Source organism: Mustela putorius, unplaced genomic scaffold (assembly GCF_011764305.1).
Source record: "Mustela putorius furo isolate JIRA1106 unplaced genomic scaffold, ASM1176430v1.1 tig00000174_pilon_pilon_pilon, whole genome shotgun sequence".
In the NCBI taxonomy this organism is placed as follows: Eukaryota; Metazoa; Chordata; class Mammalia; order Carnivora; family Mustelidae; genus Mustela; species Mustela putorius.
In genome coordinates, this window is record NW_025421304.1 from 6,600,001 (window position 1) to 6,620,823 (window position 20,823).

A 20,823-nucleotide genomic window follows, 5' to 3' on the forward strand; every position below is an offset into this window, starting at 1 on the left:
GTCCTGAAACATCCAGCCTGATTCCCAAAACACCAAGATAAAGACTGGAAAATTCTTTTGTAGAATGATGATTAAGCCCCAAACTGCTGATTTTTGTAGATTCCCTAATGAAACAAAATCAGTTTGCCACTTGAACTCCCTACATAAAAGCCTAATAATCAAACTCAATCCACACACACAGCTTCTTAACAATATTTAACCTCTTAAGTATAACTGGTTAGCCAAGGATCACCAAATATTTGAAGAGTCTTCACAATTAATGTCAATGAGGAAGGAAGGAAAGGGAGAGGAGGAAAAAATATAAAAAGCACTTTGGAGGAAAGAAAGGCAATGCATGAAGAAAACTTTAAAAGAAAAACTCCAATTAAATTCCTAAAAGAATGGTATTGTACTCATGAAACAAGAACAGTATGCTATACCAAAGGGAAATTAAAAAAATAACAACAAAACAAAAACAGAACTCCTGGAAATTAAAATATACAGAAATTTTTTTAAAATCCATGATTCCAGGGCCACCTGGGTGGCTCAGTGGGTTTAAACCTCTGCCTTCGGCTCAGGTCATGATCCCAGGGTCCTGGGATCGAGCCCCACATCGGGCTCTCTGCTCAGCAGGGAGCCTGCTTCCCCCTCTCTCTCTGCCTGCCTCTCTGCCTACTTGTGATATCTGTCAAATAAATAAATAAAATCTTAAAAAAAAAAATCCATGATTCCAAAGATAAAAAGAAATAACTTCAACTTATAAGACAAAGAGATGAATAATAAGAGAAGGAAATTATTAAAACAATAATATTAAAATTTTCCAAAACTGCAAGACATACATCTCCACACTGGAAGAACCCACCAAACAAATTTTAAAAGATACACAACAAGGTACAGTACTGTGGCATTTCAGATCATGGGGAATAAAGACAGAAACCTAGAGCTTCTAAAAACAAAAACACAACAAGTTACATACAGAGAATGGCATCAGCTTTTGCAAAAGCAATACACAAGTCAGAAAGTAACAGGATAGTATCTTCAAATATCTGGAGGAAAATTGTTTAAAACAGAATTATCACACTCTGGTTACAGAAAGAATATAAAAAATATTTTCAGACATGCAAAATTTTTAAAAATATATCTCCTGCACACCTTCCTAGAAAGTTACTAAAGGCTGTATACCCCCAACAAAATGAGTAAGACCAGAAAGATGATGCCATGGTAACCAAGGAACAGGGAATATATAGGAGACAAAATGTGGTATAATGGCAAAAGAAAATACCAAGAAGACAGCTTTTTTCATCCTTTTTTTCAAGATGGAAGGTAGTCCAAATCAAAGCAAGACTATGAAGATCTCTAGTAGAGAGGTCTCTAATAATAAAATCAAAGTGTTTGAGAGAATTAATGATAGGCACATGTCATTAGACAACAAGTAAAAAGCAGTTAACTTCAAATGAAAAGATATACAAGAATGGAAATGGAATTATATACAAGCATGAACACTGATTTAACAAAAATTAAAATAATATTAAAAAGATTTGGGGAGCAAGGACAGAATGAAGGGCATGTAAATGATCTAAATGCTAGTCTTTAACTATAGACAGGGAGCTAACAAATACTACATAAAGTGAAAAAGGGGCCAAGAAAATAGAATATGCAAATTACTTGGGAAATATGGATAAAAAGAACAAAAGATTAGCCAAAAGAATAAAAGTAATTACCATTGAAGATGGGAAGTGGGAGTCGAGCAAGATGCTACTACTTTTTCTTTATGTTTTAAAAAGACGTACGATGTTTTAAAGCTACATACATTTTTTAAAAAGATTTAGAGAAGGGGACAGAGACAGACAGACAGACTGCGGGTGGGGGAGAGGCAGAGAGAGAATCTTCAAGCAGACTCCCCAGTGAGCACAAAGCCTGACGGAGCCCGACATGGGGCTCAATCTCATGACCCATGAGGATTATGACCTAAGCCAAAACTAAGAACTGGGCACTTAACCAACTGAGCCATGCAAAGCCCCGAGCTATATACATTTCTTATATAGATAAAACCCAAACCATAAGTATATATATTTAAATATAACTTTTATACAGTATTATACAGATAAAACCAAATCTTTTTTAAGTTAAAAAACCAAAATCATAAATCATAACAAAATAACAATGCACTTAAAATATGTATGCCCCACTGAAGATAACTCAGAAATACATGTATTGCCTCATAAAATAAATCACAAAATACCTAATGGCCATATCATATTTCCTACCACACATATTTGACAAACACTTCTAATCTTCTAATCTCTCCCCCTTCTGAATAAACTTGATTTCCTCTGAATATTTAAATATTTAACTTCTCTAACTCAAATATTCTCCATCTATTTTGCCCTCTTTCTCTTTTTCATTGACACTTTCCAAAGCTACATTTTCTGTGCTTTTAATGCCATTACATCCAGGATATTTTATCATTTCTTTCTCCTGAACCACTAATCACTCAGTACCATCACTACAAGCATGCTCAAAAACGTCACACGTTCAAAGGAAAATAAAATCTTCCCTTAAAACAATAATAATGAGTAAAATTATAGACTAATAAGTTCTAAGCCCTTACACTTCCCCACCCTCCCAACCAAAAAACATCCAAGAACAACCAAAAACTAAAATACCTACAGGAGTTCTGGAAAACAAAGATATACAGCAACCAAGCAAACACCCAACCAGGAAAATGTCACAATCAAAACAGCAGTAAATTTCAAGGCACTTTTACTTGGCTTTCCCCATTCCTTCCCCAGTGGGAAGCAGTTTTGGTCTGGGGAATGTGGCAGCCAATCCCAATTCGTTTCCTTGAACCACAGAGAACAGACTGGACCTTATCGGCAATATTCTAATCTGTCTAGGGGCTGACTAAAGAACTGGTATGTCTCACCTAAAGCAAACCTCAGTAGGGGAGATTAGCTGGCACTGATCATGAAAGCTGCAGAGAGACTTGAGACCTGCAAACACTGGGCGTAAGAGATTGGGGCAGAGTCACACACCATATAATCGGAGATTGCAAAGAGAAGGAGAAGGGAGAATCTTTGTAAATTAAAACATTCAAAAGCAGCTATGTATATAGGATATTAAGAAAATTCCCAAACATGCCCAAGAAACATTACATGTCCTGAAAACACAGTAAAGACCATAACCTTTCACTTTGGGTTGAAAAGAAAGCTCAGAGAATATCTACCTTATTCCAAAATCTTCATCAACCTGCAAAGACCAGGAAAGATTGCTGTTTTCATAAATACCCATCAAAAATTAAAAATTTCACCAAAAATCAAAAGGCATACAATAAACAAGAAAACACAGCCCACTCAAAAGAACAAAATAAATCTCCAGAAACTGTCCCTAAAGAAACAAAGCATCAGATGTACTAAACAAAGACTTTAACACAACTGCCTTCAATATGTTCAAGGAGCTAAAGGGAAACAGAAAAAGAACGAAAGGAAATAAAGAAAATAATGCACGAATGTGACTATCAGATGAGAATATCAAAATGAAAATATCAAGAAAGAGAAATTATAAAAAATTATATAAATTATATAAAAGGAATCAAACTGAAATTCTAGAATGAAAAATTTAATAACTGAATCGAAAAATCCATCACAGGGATTTAACAGTATACTTGAGCAAGCAAACAAAAACAATCAGTGAACCTGACTTGAAATTATCAAGTCTAAGGAACAGAAAGAAATTGGAATTTCTATCAAGTCTAAGGAACAGAAAGAGAAGAGAATGAAGAAAATGGAATTAAGCCTACGGGACATATGGAATATTACCAAACAAACCAATATACACATTAAGGGAGTCTCAAAAGGAAGAAAGTGGCAAAGAAATTATAAGAAATAACAGCCAAAAAGTTCTAGAATCTGACAAATAACATGACCCTACAAATCCAAAAAGCTCAACTAACTATAAGGAGAGTAAACCCACATACCCACATCAAGATACATAATCACACTTTCGAAAAACAAAGAGAGAATCTTGAAAGCAGCAAGAGAAAAGCAGTTTATCACATATAAGGAATCCTCAATGAGAATATAAGCAGATTTCTCAGCAGAAACCTGAAAAGCTGGAAGGCAGTGGGTTGAAACATTGAAAGAACTGAGAGGAAAAAAAACTGTCCACTGAGAATCCTATAACCAGCAACTATAGTTCCTTCAAAAATGAGATAGAAATGAAGATATTTCCAGATAAATAAAAGCTGAAGGAGATCCTTATCATTATATCTGCCCTACAAGAAATGCCAAGAAGAATGAAATGGCAAGAACAGACTGAAATGAACAGCCACTAGACGGTAACTCCCGGCCATGTAAAGGTAAAATAATTTCCACTAAAGGTAAACATGGGTGAAAATAAAAACCAGTATTACTGTCATTATGGGTTGCAACTCTACTTTTTATTTACTACAGGATATAAAGAGAAATGCATAAAAAAATCATTACAAATCTATGTTAGTAGGTATATAATGTATAAAGATGTAATTTGTGACATCAATTATTTAAAGAGAACTGTACAAAAACAGAGTTTTTACACATGACTGAAGTTAAGTTGGAATCAATTCAAAACACATTATTATAACCTTAGGATGTTATATGTAATATCCATGGTAACCACAAACCAAGAAAAAATTAATACAGGAAGTGAGAAGGGAATCAGAATGTTTTACTACAAAAAAAAAAAATCAACTAAACAGAAAGGAAGGCAGTAATGAAGGAACTGAGACCAAAAGTTCTAAGACACAGAGAAAACAACTTTTAAAAATGGCAAAAGTAAATCCTGCCCTATAAATAGTTATAGTAAACCTTCTAGAAGGCATGGATTGGCAGAATGAATTTAAAAAAATTTTAAACAAAACGAAACAAAAAAACTAGGTTCCAACTTTATGTGGTCAATAAGAGACTCACTTTAAATCTTGCAACATAAAAACAGATTGAAAGTGAAAAGGAAAAGATATTCCATGCAAATAGTAACCAAAAGAGAACTGGAGGATCTAATGAGACAAAATAGGACATTAAGTCAAAAAAGTTATACAAGACAAAGGTTACTTTATATCGATAAAAATTTCAATCTATCAAGAAAATATAACACAGGGGCGCCTGGCTGGCTCAGTGGGTTAAGCCGCTGCCTTCAGCTCAGGTCATGATCTCGGGGTCTTGGGATCGAGTCCCGCGTCAGGCTCTCTGCTCAGCAGGGAGCCTGCTTCTCTCTCTCTCTCTCTCTCTGCCTGCCTCTCTGTCTACTTGTGATCTGTCAAATAAATAAATAAATAAATCTTTAAAAAAAAGAAAATATAATACACACCTAACAACATATACACACCTAACATATCACCAAATACATGAAGCAAAAATTGACAGAATCTGAAGGAAAAATAGACAGTCCTCCAATAAAAACTTGAGATGTCAATACTCTACTACAACAAATGATTGAATATCCAGAAATAAGAGCAATAATAGAAGATTTGAACAAAACTACATACCAACTGAACCTAACATGTATGTACAGAACACTCTATCCAAGAGAATACCTGGCAGCCATACAAAACATTTTTTCCAATCACAATGAAGTAAAACTAGAAAACTAAAAATCAGTAACAGAAGGAAAAGTGAAAAATTCACAAATACATGGAACTCTAACATAACACTGAATTAATGATGGGTTAAAGAAGAAATCACAGAAGAAAAATGAAAATTCTGGAGACCAATGAAAATGGAAAATACAATACAACAAAACATACAGGATGCAGGGAAAACACTAAGAAAGCAATTTATACCAGTAAACACCTACATTAAAAAAGATCTCAAATCATAACTGTATGCTTTAAAAGGAATTTGAAAAAGAGCAAACTAAACTCAAAGCTAGCAGACAGAATAACTAAGATTAGAGTGGAAATAAACAGAAAATAGAAAAACAATAGGAAAAAAAAAACCTAGAAGTTGGTTTTTTGAAAAGAGCCACAAAATTGACAAGTTTTTACCTAGACTGACAGAGAGAGAGAGAGAGAGAGAGGGGACTCAAATTACTAAAACCAGAAAAAATGTGGAAAAGTTTTTGCTCTCCACAAATGTGGAAACAATTCTATTTATTTTATAGAAATAAACAGTATTCTAAGAGAATACTATGAAAAACTGAATGCCAATCAACTGGATGACCAAGATGGACAAATTCTTAGAAACAAATGCACTATTAAAATAATACAAAAGAAACAGAAAAACTGAATAGACCTGTAACAAGTAAGGATACTGAATCAGTAATCAAAAAACTTCCCAACAATGAAAAGCCCAGAAATAGATGGCTTCATGGATGAAATCTCCCAAACATCCAAGAAAAAACTGACATCAATTCTCAAACTCTTTCAAAATAATTAAAGAGGAAGGAACACATTCCGTGAGGCCAACCAGACAAAGACACTAAAAGAAAACTTTAGGCTAATATCCCTTATGAGGATACATGCAAAATATCCCTTATGAGTATACATGCAAAAATCCTCATCAAAATCCTCATCAAAATGTTAGCAAATGGGGGGCCGAGGAAATGTAAGGAAGGTGGTCCAAATGTATAAACATCCAGTTATAAGATAAATAAACTAGGAATGTAATGTATAGTAGATTACTACAGTTACCACTGCTGTATGATATAAATGAAAGTTCTAAGATAGTAAATTCTAAGAGGTGCCATTACAAGTAATGAGAAAATATTTTTTTTCTTTTTTTTGTCCATTTCTTTTTACTCTATGTATATGAGGTGACATATGTTAACTAAAACTTACTATGGTAATCATTTCACAATGTAAATAAGTAAAACCTTTACATTGTACACAGGAAACTCAACTGATGCAGAGAAAGGCTTTGACAAAATCCAACACTATTTCAATATACAAAACACTCAATGAACTAGAAATAGAGGGTAACTTCGTAAATATGATAAAGGCCACATATAAAAAAACCAAATTGCCATCATACCCAATGGTGAAAGACTGAAAGTTGTTCCCCCTAAGATCAGGAACAAGATGAAGATGCTGACTATCCTATCTATTCAACATAGCTATAGAAAGTATAGCAATTGGTCACAAATCAGGTCTCAACTGGTACTGAAAGATTGTGATCATTACCTACATATTTTCAGACCACAATGCTTTGAAACCAAAACTCAATCACAAGAGGAAAATTGGAAAGAACTCAAATACATGGAAGCTAAAAATCATCCTACTAAAGAATGAATGGGTCAACCAGGATATTAAGGATTAAAAAAATTCATGGAAGCAAATGAAAATGAAAACACAACTGTTCAAAATCTTAGGGATGCAGCAACGGTGGTCCTCCTAAGAGGAAAGTATATAGCAATACAAGCCTTTATCAAGAAACAAGAAAGGTCTCAAATAAACAACCTAACCCTACACCTAAAGGAGCTGAAGAAAGAACAGCAAAATAAAGCCTAAACCCAGAAGGAAAAGAGAAATTATAAAGATCATAGAAAAAAAAAAAAATCAATGAAATAGAAACCAAAAGAATACCAGAACAGATCAACAAAACCAGGAGGTGGTTCTTTGAAAAAATTAGAAAGACTGATAAACCCCCGGCCAGACTTATCAAAAGAAAAGAAAAAGGACCCAAATTAATAAAATCATGTCTGAAAAAGGAGAGATCATAACCAACACAGAAGAAATAAAAACAATTATAAGAACATATTATAAACAACCATACGCCAACAAATTAGGCAATCTGGAAGAAATGGATGCATTCCTAGAGACTATAACCTACCAAAACTGAACCAGGAAGAAATAGAAAACCTGAACAGACCCATAACCAGCAAGAAACATGAAGGAGGAATCAAAAATGTCCCAACACACAAGAGCCCAGGACCGGATGGCTTTCCAGGGGAATTCCACCAAACATTTAAAGAAGAATTAACATCTATTCTTCCGAAACTGTTCCAAAAAATAGAAATGGAAGAAAAATTTCCAAACTCTTTTATAAGACCAGGATTATCTTGATCCCCAAACCAGAAAAAAACCCCATTAACAAAAGGAGAATTACAGAACAATATCCCTGATAAACATGCATGCAAAAATTCTCATCAAAATACTAACCAATAGGATCTAACAGTACATGAAAAGGATTATTCACCACAACCAAGTGGAATTTATTCCTGGGCTGCAAGGTTGGTTCAACATCTGCAAATCAATCAACAGAATGCACTACATTAATAAAAGAAAGGACAAGAACCATATGATACTCTCAGTAGATGCAGAAAAAGCATTTGACAAAGTACAGCATCCTTTCCTGATCTTCACAATGTAGGGATAGAGGGCACCTACCTCAATATCATAAGAACCATCTATGAAAAACCCACAACAAGTATCATTCTCAATGGGGAAAAACTGAGAGCTTTTCCCCCTAGGTTGGGAACATGACAGGGATGTCCACTATCACCATTGGTGTTCAACACAGTACTAGAAATCCTAGCCTCAGCAACAGACAACAAGAAGGAATAAAAAGCATCTGAATCAGCAAAGAAGTCAAACTCTCACTCTTTGTGGATGACATGATACTTTATGTGAAAAACCCAAGACTCCATCCCAAAACTGCTAAAACTCATAAAGGAATTCAGTACATTACTGTGGAAGGATATAAAATCAATGCACAGAAATCAGTTACATTTCTATACACAAAAAATGAGACAGATAAAAGAGAAATTAAAGAGTCAATCCAATTTACAAATGCACCCAAAACCATAAGATGCCTAAGGAATAAATCTAACCGAAGAGGCAAAGGATCTCAGAAAACTATAGAACACTCATGAAGACATAAAGAAATGGAAAAACATTCCATGCTCATGGATTTGAAGAACAAATATTGCTAAAATGTCTATGCTACCTAGAGCAATCTACATATTCAATGCAATCTCTATCAAAATACCATCAACTTTTTTCACAGAAATGCAACAAACAATCCTAAAATTTGTATGGAACCAGAGAATACCCCAAATAGCCAGGGGAATGTTGAAGAAAGAAACCAAAGCTGGTGGCTTCACAATTCCAAACTTCAAGTTCTATTACAAAGCTGTAACAATCAAGACAGTATAGTACTGGCACAAAAACAGACATATAGATCAATGGAACAGAATAGAGGACTCAGAAATGGACCCTCATCTCTACAGTCAACTAATCTTCAACAAAGCAGGAAAGAATATCCAATGTAAAAAAGACAGTCTCTTCAACAAACGGTGTTGGGAAAATCGGACAGCCACATGCAGAAGAATAAAACTGAACCATATTCTTATACCATACACAAAAAAAGACTCAAAATGGACGAAACACTTAAATGTAAGACAGGAATCCATCAAAATCCTTGAGGATAACACAAGGAGTAACCTCTTTGATCTCAGCTGCAGCAACTTCTCCTAGAAACACTGCCAAAGCCAAGGGAAACAAAGAGAAAAATGAACTATTGGGACTTCATCAAGATACAAAGCTATTGCACAGCAAAGGAAACAGTCAATAAAACCAAAAGACAACTGACAGAATGGAAGAGGATATTAGCAAATGACATATCAGATAAAGGGCTAGTACCCAAAATCTATAAAGAATTTATCAAACTCAACACCCAAAGAATAAATAATCCAATGAAGAAGTAGGCAGAAGATATGAACAGACATTTCTCTAAAGGAGACATTCAAATACGCAGGAGACAAATGAAGAAGTGCTCCACATGACCCGGCACCAGGGAAATACAAATCAAAACCATGACGAGAAACCACCTCAGATCAATCAGAATAGCTGAAATTAACAAATCCTGGTGTGAGTAAGAGGGAACCCTCCTACACTGCTGGTAGCAATGCAAGCTGGTGCATGCACGTGCACACACACAGACACAGACACAGGAGTAGTATGCAGCCATGAAAAAGTGAAATGTTCACATTTGCAACGACATGGACAGAACTAGAGGGTATTGTGCTAAGTGAAAAAAGTCAATCAGAGAAAGACAACTGTCATATGATGTAACTCATATGTGGAATTTAAGAAACAAGGCATATGATCTTAGAGGAAGGTGAAAAAATGAAACAAGGCAAAACCAGGGAGGGAGACAAACCATAGAGACTCTTAATCATAGGAAACAAACTGAGGGTTCCCAGGGGGCGGGGGGGGAGTGGTGAAAAGATGGGATGGCTGGATGATGGACACTGGGGATGGTATGTGCAATGGTGAGCGTTATAAATTAAGTCTGATGAATCACAGACCTATACCCCTGAAACAAAGAATGTATTATATGTTAATAATATAAATATGTAAATTTTTTAAAAAAAGAGTCCATGGGGTCGGGGGGTAGTTAAAACGAGAGCAATTAGGCAAGGAAAAAAAATAAAAAGCATCCAAATTGGAAGGGAAGAAGTAAAATTATCTCTACTGGCAGATGATATGATCTTATAAGTAGAAAACCTGAAATATTACACACATAGACACTCAGCTTAAAAAAATATATTCAGCAAAGTTGCAGGATATAAAATAAGCACTCAAAAATAAGTCGCATTTCTATATACCAGCAAAAAATAATCTGAAAAGAAAATTAAGAAAATTATTTCCATTCACAATACCATTAGTAGTAAGTTTAGCCTGGAAGACACAAGACTTACTGTGTTGCTGAAATAATTTCAAGACTAAGTAAATAGAAAGATATCTTATCTTGTGTTCATGGATTAAAGGGCATAATATCGTTAAGATATCATTTTACCCAAAGCAACCTACAAATTCAACACAATCCCTATCAAAATCCTAACATTTTTGCTGAAATAGAAGAAATCCATCCCAAAATTCATATCTAATCTTGAGAGGCCCCGAATAGCTGAACAATCTTGGAAAAGATCAAAAGTTGGAGATCTCACACTACTTGATTTTAAAACTTTCTATAAAGGTACAGTAATCAAAATGCTTTAATACTGTCACTAAGACAAACATACAGATCTTAAAACAAGGTAGAGAATCCAGAAATAAATATTCCCATACATACCCACACAATTTTCAATAATAGTGTCAAACCATTCAACGCAGGTAAACATTGGATAGCCACGTGCAAAAGAATGAAGTTGGACCCTTACTTTACACAATATACAAAAAAATTAACTCAAAATGTATAAAAGACCTAAAGGAAAGCTGATACTGAAATTCTTAGAAGAAAACATAGGGGAAAAGCTTCATGACACTGGAGCTGGCAATTTCTTAGACATAAACTGAAAGTACAAGCAACAAAAGAAAAAAAACAAACTGTACTTCCTCAAAATTTAAATCTTGAGAGCATCAAAGAACATTATCGGAGGGAGGAGTGAAGATGGCAGAGAAGTAGCAGGCCGAGACTACTTCAGCTAGCCGGAGATCAGCTAGATAGCTTATCTAAAGATTGCAAACACCTGAAAATCCATTGGCAGATCGAAGAGAAGAACAGCAATTCTGGAAACAGAAAACAACCACTTTCTGAAAGGTGTTTTCTTTTTTTTTTTAAATTCTTTTCTTTTTTTTTTTTTACTTTCTTTTTTCTTTTTTTTTTCTTTTTTTTCTTTCTTCCTTTTTGAACCTCTTTTTATCCCCTTTCTCCCCCCTCACGATTTGGGATCTCTTCTAATTTGGTTAAAGCATATTGTCCTGGGGTTGTTGCCACCCTTTTAGTATTTTACTTGCCCCCTCATATACTCTTCTCTGGACAAAATGACAAGACGGAAAAATTCAACACAAAAAAAAGAACAAGAGGCAGTACCGAAGGCTAGGGACCTAATCAATACAGACATTGGTAATATGTCAGATCTAGACTTCAGAATGACAATTCTCAAGGTTCTAGCCAGGCTCGAAAAAGGCATGGAAGATATTAGAGAAACCCTCTCGAGAGATATAAAAGCCCTTTCTGGAGAAATAAAAGAACTAAAATCTAACCAAGTTGAAATCAAAAAAGCTATTAATGAGGTGCAATCAAAAATGGAGGCTCTCACTGCTAGGATAAATGAGGCAGAAGAAAGAATTAGTGATATAGAAGACCAAATGACAGAGAATAAAGAAGCTGAGCAAAAGAGGGACAAACAGATACTGGACCACGAGGGGAGAATTCGAGAGATAAGTGACACCATAAGACGAAACAACATTAGAATAATTGGGATTCCAGAAGAAGAAGAAAGAGAGAGGGGAGCAGAAGGTATACTAGAGAGAATTATTGGGGAGAATTTCCCCAATATGGCTAAGGGAACGAGCATCAAAATTCAGGAGGTTCAGAGAACACCCCTCAAAATCAATAAGAATAGGCCCACACCCCATCACCTAATAGTAAAATTTACAAGTCTCAGTGACAAAGAGAAAATCCTGAAAGAAGCCCGGGAAAAGAAGTCTGTAACATACAATGGTAAAAATATTAGATTGGCAGCTGACTTATCCACAGAGACCTGGCAGGCCAGAAAGAGCTGGCATGATATTTTCAGAGCACTAAATGAGAAAAACATGCAGCCCAGAATACTATATCCAGCTAGGCTATCATTGAAAATAGAAGGAGAGATTAAAAGCTTTCAGGACAAACAACAACTGAAAGAATTTGCAAACACCAAACCAGCTCTACAGGAAATCTTGAAAGGGGTCCTCTAAGCAAAGAGAGAGTCTACAAGTGGTAGATCAGAAAGGAACAGAGACCATATACAGTAACAGTCACCTTACAGGCAAAACAATGGCACTAAATTCATATCTCTCAATAGTCACCCTGAATGTTAATGGGCTAAATGCCCCTGTCAAAAGACACAGGGTATCAGAATGGATAAAAAAACAAAACCCATCTATATGTTGCCTCCAAGAAACTCATTTTAAACCCGAAGACACCTCCAGATTTAAAGTGAGGGGGTGGAAAAGAATTTACCATGCTAATGGACATCAGAAGAAAGCAGGAGTGGCAATCCTTATATCAGATCAATTAGATTTTAAGCCAAAGACTATAATAAGAGATGAGGAAGGACACTATATCATACTCAAAGGGTCTGTCCAACAAGATTTAACAATTTTAAATATCTATGCCCCCAACGTGGGAGCAGCCAACTATATAAACCAATTAATAACAAAATCAAAGAAACACATCAACAATAATACAATAATAGTAGGGGACTTTAACACTCCCCTCACTGAAATGGACAGATCGTCCAAGCAAAAGATCAGCAAGGAAATAAAGGCCTTAAACGACACACTGGACCAGATGGACATTACAGATATATTCAGAACATTTCATCCCAAAGCAACAGAATACACATTCTTCTCTAGTGCACATGGAACATTCTCCAGAATAGATCACATCCTGGGTCCTAAATCAGGACTCAACCGGTATCAAAAGATTGGGATCATTCCCTGCATATTTTCAGACCACAATGCTCTAAAGCTAGAACTCAACCACAAAAGGAAGTTTGAAAAGAACCAAAATGCATGGAGACTAACCAGTATCCTTCTAAAGAATGAATGGGTCAACCGGGAAATTAAAGAAGAATTGAAAAAAATCATGGAAACAAATGATAATGAAAATACAACGGTTCAAAATCTGTGGGACACAACAAAGGCAGTCCTGAGAGGAATATATAGCGGTACAAGCCTTTCTCAAGAAACAAGAAAGGTCTCAGGTACACAATCTAACCCTACACCTAAAGGAGCTGGAGAAAGAACAAGAAAGAAACCCTAAGCCTAGCAGGAGAAGAGAAATCATAAAGATCAGAGCAGAAATCAATGAAATAGAAACCAAAAAAACAATAGAACAAATCAACGAAAGTAGGAGCTGGTTCTTTGAAAGAATTAATAAAATTGATAAACCCCTGGCCAGACTTATCAAAAAGAAAAGAGAAAGGACCCAAATAAATAAAATCATGAATGAAAGAGGAGAGATCACAACTAACACCAAAGAAATACAAACTATTATAAGAACATACTATGAGCAACTCTACGGCAATAAATTTGACAATCTGGAAGAAATGGATGCATTCCTAGAAACATATAAACTACCACAACTGAACCAGGAAGAAATAGAAAGCCTGAACAGACCCATAACCAGTAAGGAGATTGAAACAGTCATTAAAAATCTCCAAACAAACAAAAGCCCAGGGCCAGACGGCTTCCCGGGGGAATTCTACCAAACATTTAAAGAAGAACTAATTCCTATTCTCCTAAAACTGTTCCAAAAAATAGAAATGGAAGGAAAACTTCCAAACTCATTTTATGAGGCCAGCATCACCTTGATCCCCAAACCAGACAAGGATCCCACCAAAAAAGAGAGCTATAGACCAATATCCTTGATGAACACAGGTGCGAAAATACTCATCAAAATACTAGCCAATAGGATTCAACAGTACATTAAAAAGATTATTCACCACGACCAAGTGGGATTTATTCCAGGGCTGCAAGGTTGGTTCAACATCCGCAAATCAGTCAATGTGATACAACACATCAATAAAAGTAAGAACAAGAACCATATTATACTCTCAATAGATGCTGAAAAAGCATTTGACAAAGTACAGCATCCCTTCCTGATCAAAACTCTTCAAAGTGTAGGGATAGAGGGCACATACCTCAATATCATCAAAGCCATCTATGAAAAACCCACCGCAAATATCATTATCAATGGAGAAAAACTGAAAGCTTTTCCACTACGGTCAGGAACACGGCAGGGATGTCCATTATCACCACTGCTATTCAACATAGTACTAGAGGTCCTAGCCTCAGCAATCAGACAACAAAAGAAAATTAAAGGCATCTAAATCGGCAAAGAAGAAGACAAATTATCACTCTTCGCAGATGATATGATACTATATGTGGAAAACCCAAAAGACTCCACTCCAAAACTGCTAGAACTTACACAGGAATTCAGTAAAGTGTCAGGATATAAAATCAATGCACAGAAATCAGTTGCATTTCTCTACACCAACAGCAAGACAGAAGAAAGGGAAATTAAGGAGTCAATCCCATTTACAATTGCACCCAAAACCATAAGATACCTAGGAATAAACCTAACCAAAGAGACACAGAATCTATACTCAGAAAACTATAAAGTACTCATGAAAGAAATTGAGGAAGACACAAAGAAATGGAAAAATGTTCCATGCTCCTGGATTGGAAGAATAAATATTGTGAAAATGTCTATGCTACCTAAAGCAATCTACACATTTAATGCAATTCCTATCAAAGTACCATCCATCTTTTTCAAAGAAATGGAACAAATAATTCTAAAATTTATATGGAACCAGAAAAGACCTCGAATAGCTAAAGGGATATTGAAAAAGAAAGCCAACGTTGGTGGCATCACAATCCCGGACTTCAAGCTCTATTACAAAGCTGTCATCATCAAGACAGCATGGTACTGGCACAAAAACAGACCCATAGATCAATGGAACAGAATAGAGAGCCCAGAAATAGACTCTCAACTCTATGGTCAACTAATCTTCGACAAAGCAGGAAAGAATGTCCAATGGAAAAAAGACAGCCTCTTCAATAAATGGTGCTGGGAAAATTGGACAGCCACATGCAGAAAAATGAAATTGGACCATTTCCTTACACCACACACAAAAATAGACTCAAAATGGATGAAGGACCTCAATGTGCGAAAGGAATCCATCAAAATCCTTGAGGAGAACACAGGCAGCAACCTCTTTGACCTCAGCCGCAGCAACATCTTCCTAGGAACAACGCCAAAGGCAAGGGAAGCAAGGGAAAAAATGAACTATTGGGATTTCATCAAGATCAAAAGCTTTTGCACAGCAAAGGAAACAGTTCACACAATCAAAAGACAACTGACAGAATGGGAGAAGATATTTGCAAACGACATATAAGATAAAGGACTAGTGTCCAGAATCTATAAAGAACTTAGCAAACTCAACACCCAAAGAACAAATAATCCAATCAAGAAATGGGCAGAGGACATGAGCAGACATTTCTGCAAAGAAGACATCCAGATGGCCAACAGACACATGAAAAAGTGCTCCATATCACTCGGCATCAGAGAAATACAAATCAAAACCACAATGCGATATCACCTCACACCAGTCAGAATGGCTAAAATCAACAAGTCAGGAAATGACAGATGCTGGCGAGGATGTGGAGAAAGGGGAACCCTCCTACACTGTTGGTGGGAATGCAAGCTGGTGCAACCTCTCTGGAAAACAGCATGGAGGTTTCTCAAAATGTTGAAAATAGAACTGCCCTATGACCCAGCAATTGCACTATTGGGCATTTACCCTAAAGATACAAACGTAGTGATCCAAAGGGGCACGTGTACTCGAATGTTTATAGCAGCAATGTCCACAATAGCCAAACTATGGAAAGAACCTAGATGTCCATCAACAGATGAATGGATCAAGAAGATGTGGTATATATACACAATGGAATACTATGCAGCCATCAAAAGAAATGAAATCTTGCCATTTGCGACAACATGGATGGAACTAGAGCATATCATGCTTAGCGAAATAAGTCAAGCGGAGAAAAACAACTATCATATGATCTCCCTGATATGAGGAAGTGGTGATGCAACATGGGGGCTTAAGTGGGTACGAGAAGAATAAATGAAAGAAGATGGGATTGGGAGGGAGACAAACCATAAGTGACTCTTAATCTCAGAAAACAAACTGAGGGTTGTTGGGGGGAGGGGGTTTGGGAGAAGGGGGTGGTATTATGGACATTGGGGAGGGTATGTGTTTTGGTGAGTGCTGTGAAGTGTGTAAACCTGGTGATTCACAGACCTGTACCCCTGGGGATAAAAATATATGTTTATAAAAAATAAAAAAATTTAAAAATAAAATTAAAAAAGAACATTATCAATATAGTGAAAAGAAATCCATAGAATGGAGAAAATATTTGCAAATCATCAATAAGGGACTAATATCCAGAATACATAAGAATTCATAAAACTCAACGACAAAGACAATCCAATTTAAAAATGGGCAAAGGACCTGAACTGACCTCTCTCCAAAAATGTTTCTACAAATAGCCAATAAGCACATGAAAAATGCTTAAGAAACATCCTGAAGTCCTTAAAGAACTGGAATTCAAAACCTTTAGGATGGTTACTGCCAAAGAAACAGTAAATTACACTGTATCCAAATAACATTCTGCAGCCATTAAAAGAAGACAGAAAGAAGCAGCAAAAAAAAAAAAAAAAAAACCAGTGTGCTACCATTTGAGTGGTTGTATATATAATGGGTTGAGAATGCCTAAGTCTACAAGATGTGAACACACAAAATGGTAAGATACTGATAATAATGCCTCCAAGTTGGCCAAGTGGATGATAAAAGACAGAAAAAGGGACATCTATTTTTCAATAAAAACCTTTAAATTTTGTATCATGTCCAAATACAATCTTTTCAAAAAAATTAAGTCACTTTCCATTCTTCCCCTTATCTTCCCTAGCCCTAAGCAACCACTAATATACTTTTCATTTCATATACTTACCTATTTTAAATATTTCATACAAGTGGAATCATATACAGTCTTTTGTAGCTGGCTTTTTTGATTTATCATAATTTCTTTTTCTTGCTGAACATTCACATTTATCCATTCACTAGATGATAGACATTTGGGTTGTTTACATTTTTTGGCTATTATAAATTATACTAAAATTCACATACAAGCTTCTGTGCAGATGTATGTTTTTATTTTCCCTTGAGTATAATAGTATCTAGGTGTGGAACATGGCTAGATGATAACTCAATGTTTAACTTCATGGAAAATTCCAAACTGTTTTCCAAAGTGGCTATACCAATTTACATTCCCCAGCAACATATGAGCCTTGCAATTTTCCACAACCTGACCAATACAAGTTATTGTCTATTTTATTATAGCTATTATAGGAGGGATAAAATGTTATCTCATTGGGGCGCCTGGGTAGCTCAGTGGGTTAAAGCCTCTGCCTTCGGCTCAGATCATGATCCCAGGGTCCTGGGATGGAGCCCCGCATCGGGCTCTCTGCTCAGCAGGGAGCCTGCTTCCTCCTCTCTCTCTCTGCCTGCCTCTCTGCCTACTTGTGATCTCTGTCTGTCAAATAAATAAATGAAATATTTTTTTAAAAAAATGTTATCTCATCGTGATTTTGATTACCAATTCATTTTTGACAAAAGTGCAAAGGCAACTGAATGGAGAAAGAACTTCCAACAATTGATTTGAGAAAAACTGGCATCTATACCTAAAAAGACTGAACACCCTGAACTAAACCTCACACCTTATATAAAAATTAACTTAAAATGGATCACAGATCCAAGTGCAAAATGTTCAACAATAAACATTTTACAGAAGAAAACACAGGAGAAAATCTTCATGCACTGAGGGTAGGCAAAGCATATGAGACCAAACAAATGATCCATAAAACAGGGCGCCTGGGTGGCTCAGTGGGTTAAGCCGCTGCCTTCGGCTCAGGTCATGATCTCAGAGTCCTGGGATCGAGTCCCGCATCGGGCTCTCTGCTCAGCGGAGAGCCTGCTTCCCTCTCTCTCTCTGCCTGCCTCTCCATCTACTTGTGATTTCTCTCTGTCAAATAAATAAATAAAATCTTTAAAAAAAAAAAAAAAAAAGATCCATAAAACAAAAAAGTAATAAACTGGACTCCAAAATTAAAAATTTTTGTTCTGGAAATACAACATTGAGAGAATAAAAAAATAAGCAGCATACTCGGAGAAGATATTTGCAAATCACACACTTAATGAAAGACTTATATCTAGAATATATTAATAATTCTCAAAACTCAAGAGTAAGAAAAAATACAACCAAATTTTTAAAAATGGGCAAAAGACTTCAACAGATCAAAGAGGACAGATAAACACACAGATGGCAGGAAAGTACATGACTCAATGCTGAACATCATTAGCCACAAGGAAAATGCAAATTGAAACTGCCACACATCTACTGAAATGGCTTAAATTTTTAAAACTAAAATGCTAGTAACGATACAAAACTACTAGGATTCTCACACCCGCCTGGGATTGGGAGAATGTGAAACAACAGTGTTTCTGGAAAATAGCTCGAAAATTTCTTAAAAACTGAAAACGCACACACCATATGAACGAGCAATCCCACTTGCAGGTATTTACCAACAGTGATGAAAATTTATACTAACACAAAAAATTAAAGGTTTATAGCAGCTCTGTTCATAACTTCAGAAAATGAAAGCAAACCAAATGTCCTCCAATGGATAAGCAGAAAAACTGGGATATGTGCATATAATGGAACAATACTCAGCAGTAAAAACAAATGACCTTTTGATATACAGAACAACTTAGATGAGGCATTATAGTGAATGAAAGAAGTCAGTCTCAAAAGGTTATGTAATATAGGGCTCCATTTATATGACATTCTGGAAAAGGTGAAATTAATAGTGATAGAGACAGTTTAGTGATTGTCAAGCCTTACAGGCAGAGGTAAGGTGTGACCACATTCTATGTGAGAGGGAGTTTCCAGTGTAATCCTGTGCCCTGACTAGTGTATCCTTTATCCTATTGTATATTCTGACACTGGCAATGGTTAAACAAATCTTTACTTGTGTTGTAACTCATGGAACAGTTACCAAATAAAGTCAATTTCACTCTGATAACCTTAAAAAAATTTTTTTTTAACTTTAAAAAGCTGGTCATATTCATGTTAAGTGGCAAAAATACAAGATGTGAGCACAAAGAATCGGGCACTCTTAAAAAAAAAAATCAGCTTCCTCAGAGACACCTCCTCTAGGAATCATTTTGAATCATTTTGTACTGTTAAATCCATTTTGCCCTTCGTTTTGACTACTTTTTAAACATGCAATAACCTCCCTTCCATCTTTCCCAATTACCCTGTCAATAGTGAGATAGGAGTATGCCTTTAACTTGTTATATTTTTTTGCTCCATAAGAGAAATAATTTCCTTAATAAATGTTAAATATAACAATATACCTAAAGATTACTTTAGTTATTAAAATTAGTATAAAACTGAATAAAACAACTTTTTAGAATTTATAATAGGTTCTCAAACATAATTCATACGTACATATTTCTAAAAATTATTTTAAATAAACACTGATCCTAAAGTCATCATGTTTGGTTCTTTCCAAAAATCATTTTTAACAATGGAAAGTGATCTACCAAAAAATACTTCTCTATTCAAGAGCTCTATTTCTATTCTATTAAAAGTATTCTCCCAGGGTGCCTGGGTGGTTCAGCTGGTTGAATGACCGTCTCTTGATTTCAGTTCAGGTCATGATGCCGGGGTTGTGTGATCAAGCCTTGTTTTGGAGTCCATGCTCAGTGGGAAGTCTGCTTGAGATTCTTTTTCCCTCTACCTTTGTCCCTCCCCTTCTCGCACCTGAACGCATGTGCGCATGCTCTCTAAAACAAAAACATCTTAAAAAAAAAAAGTATTTTCCTGTTACTATATTATGTCATAACTGATTCTAAAGATTTCTTTGCTGAAATATCCACATGAAAATCAGAGTGAATAAACTTTAACAGACGATGGACTGATTTCATATCAGCAGAGCTACCCCAGTAAATAAGAAAGCTTTCCCGATTAAGAAAGGCCTTTAAGAAAGAATTATGCTCATTCTTTTTCCTCTAACGTACATGACTTATTTTAGTGTAGTAATGCCAAAAGAATTACCATTGCTAGAAATTATATACAGGCCTAACAATAAGATTCTGATTAGTGTCACAAATGATCAAATATGTTATCAATTATAAACTTATAGGAGCTGATTTGCAATTAGAGTGTCCAAATATAGATCCCACAATTTCACTGAGTAAATGAGTTCTCTAACTAGTACCCACTCACATGTATAAGTGAAATAATTTCAG

The 20,823-nt window shown here is 35.6% G+C and overlaps 1 protein-coding gene across 4 annotated transcripts in view; it reads right to left on the minus strand.

Annotated features, from left to right (window-relative positions):
• Nucleotides 1-20,823, minus strand: part of URI1 (URI1 prefoldin like chaperone) — a 94,378-nt gene that overhangs the window by 16,695 nt on the left and 56,860 nt on the right. The gene's annotated exons all lie outside the window — the stretch shown is intronic.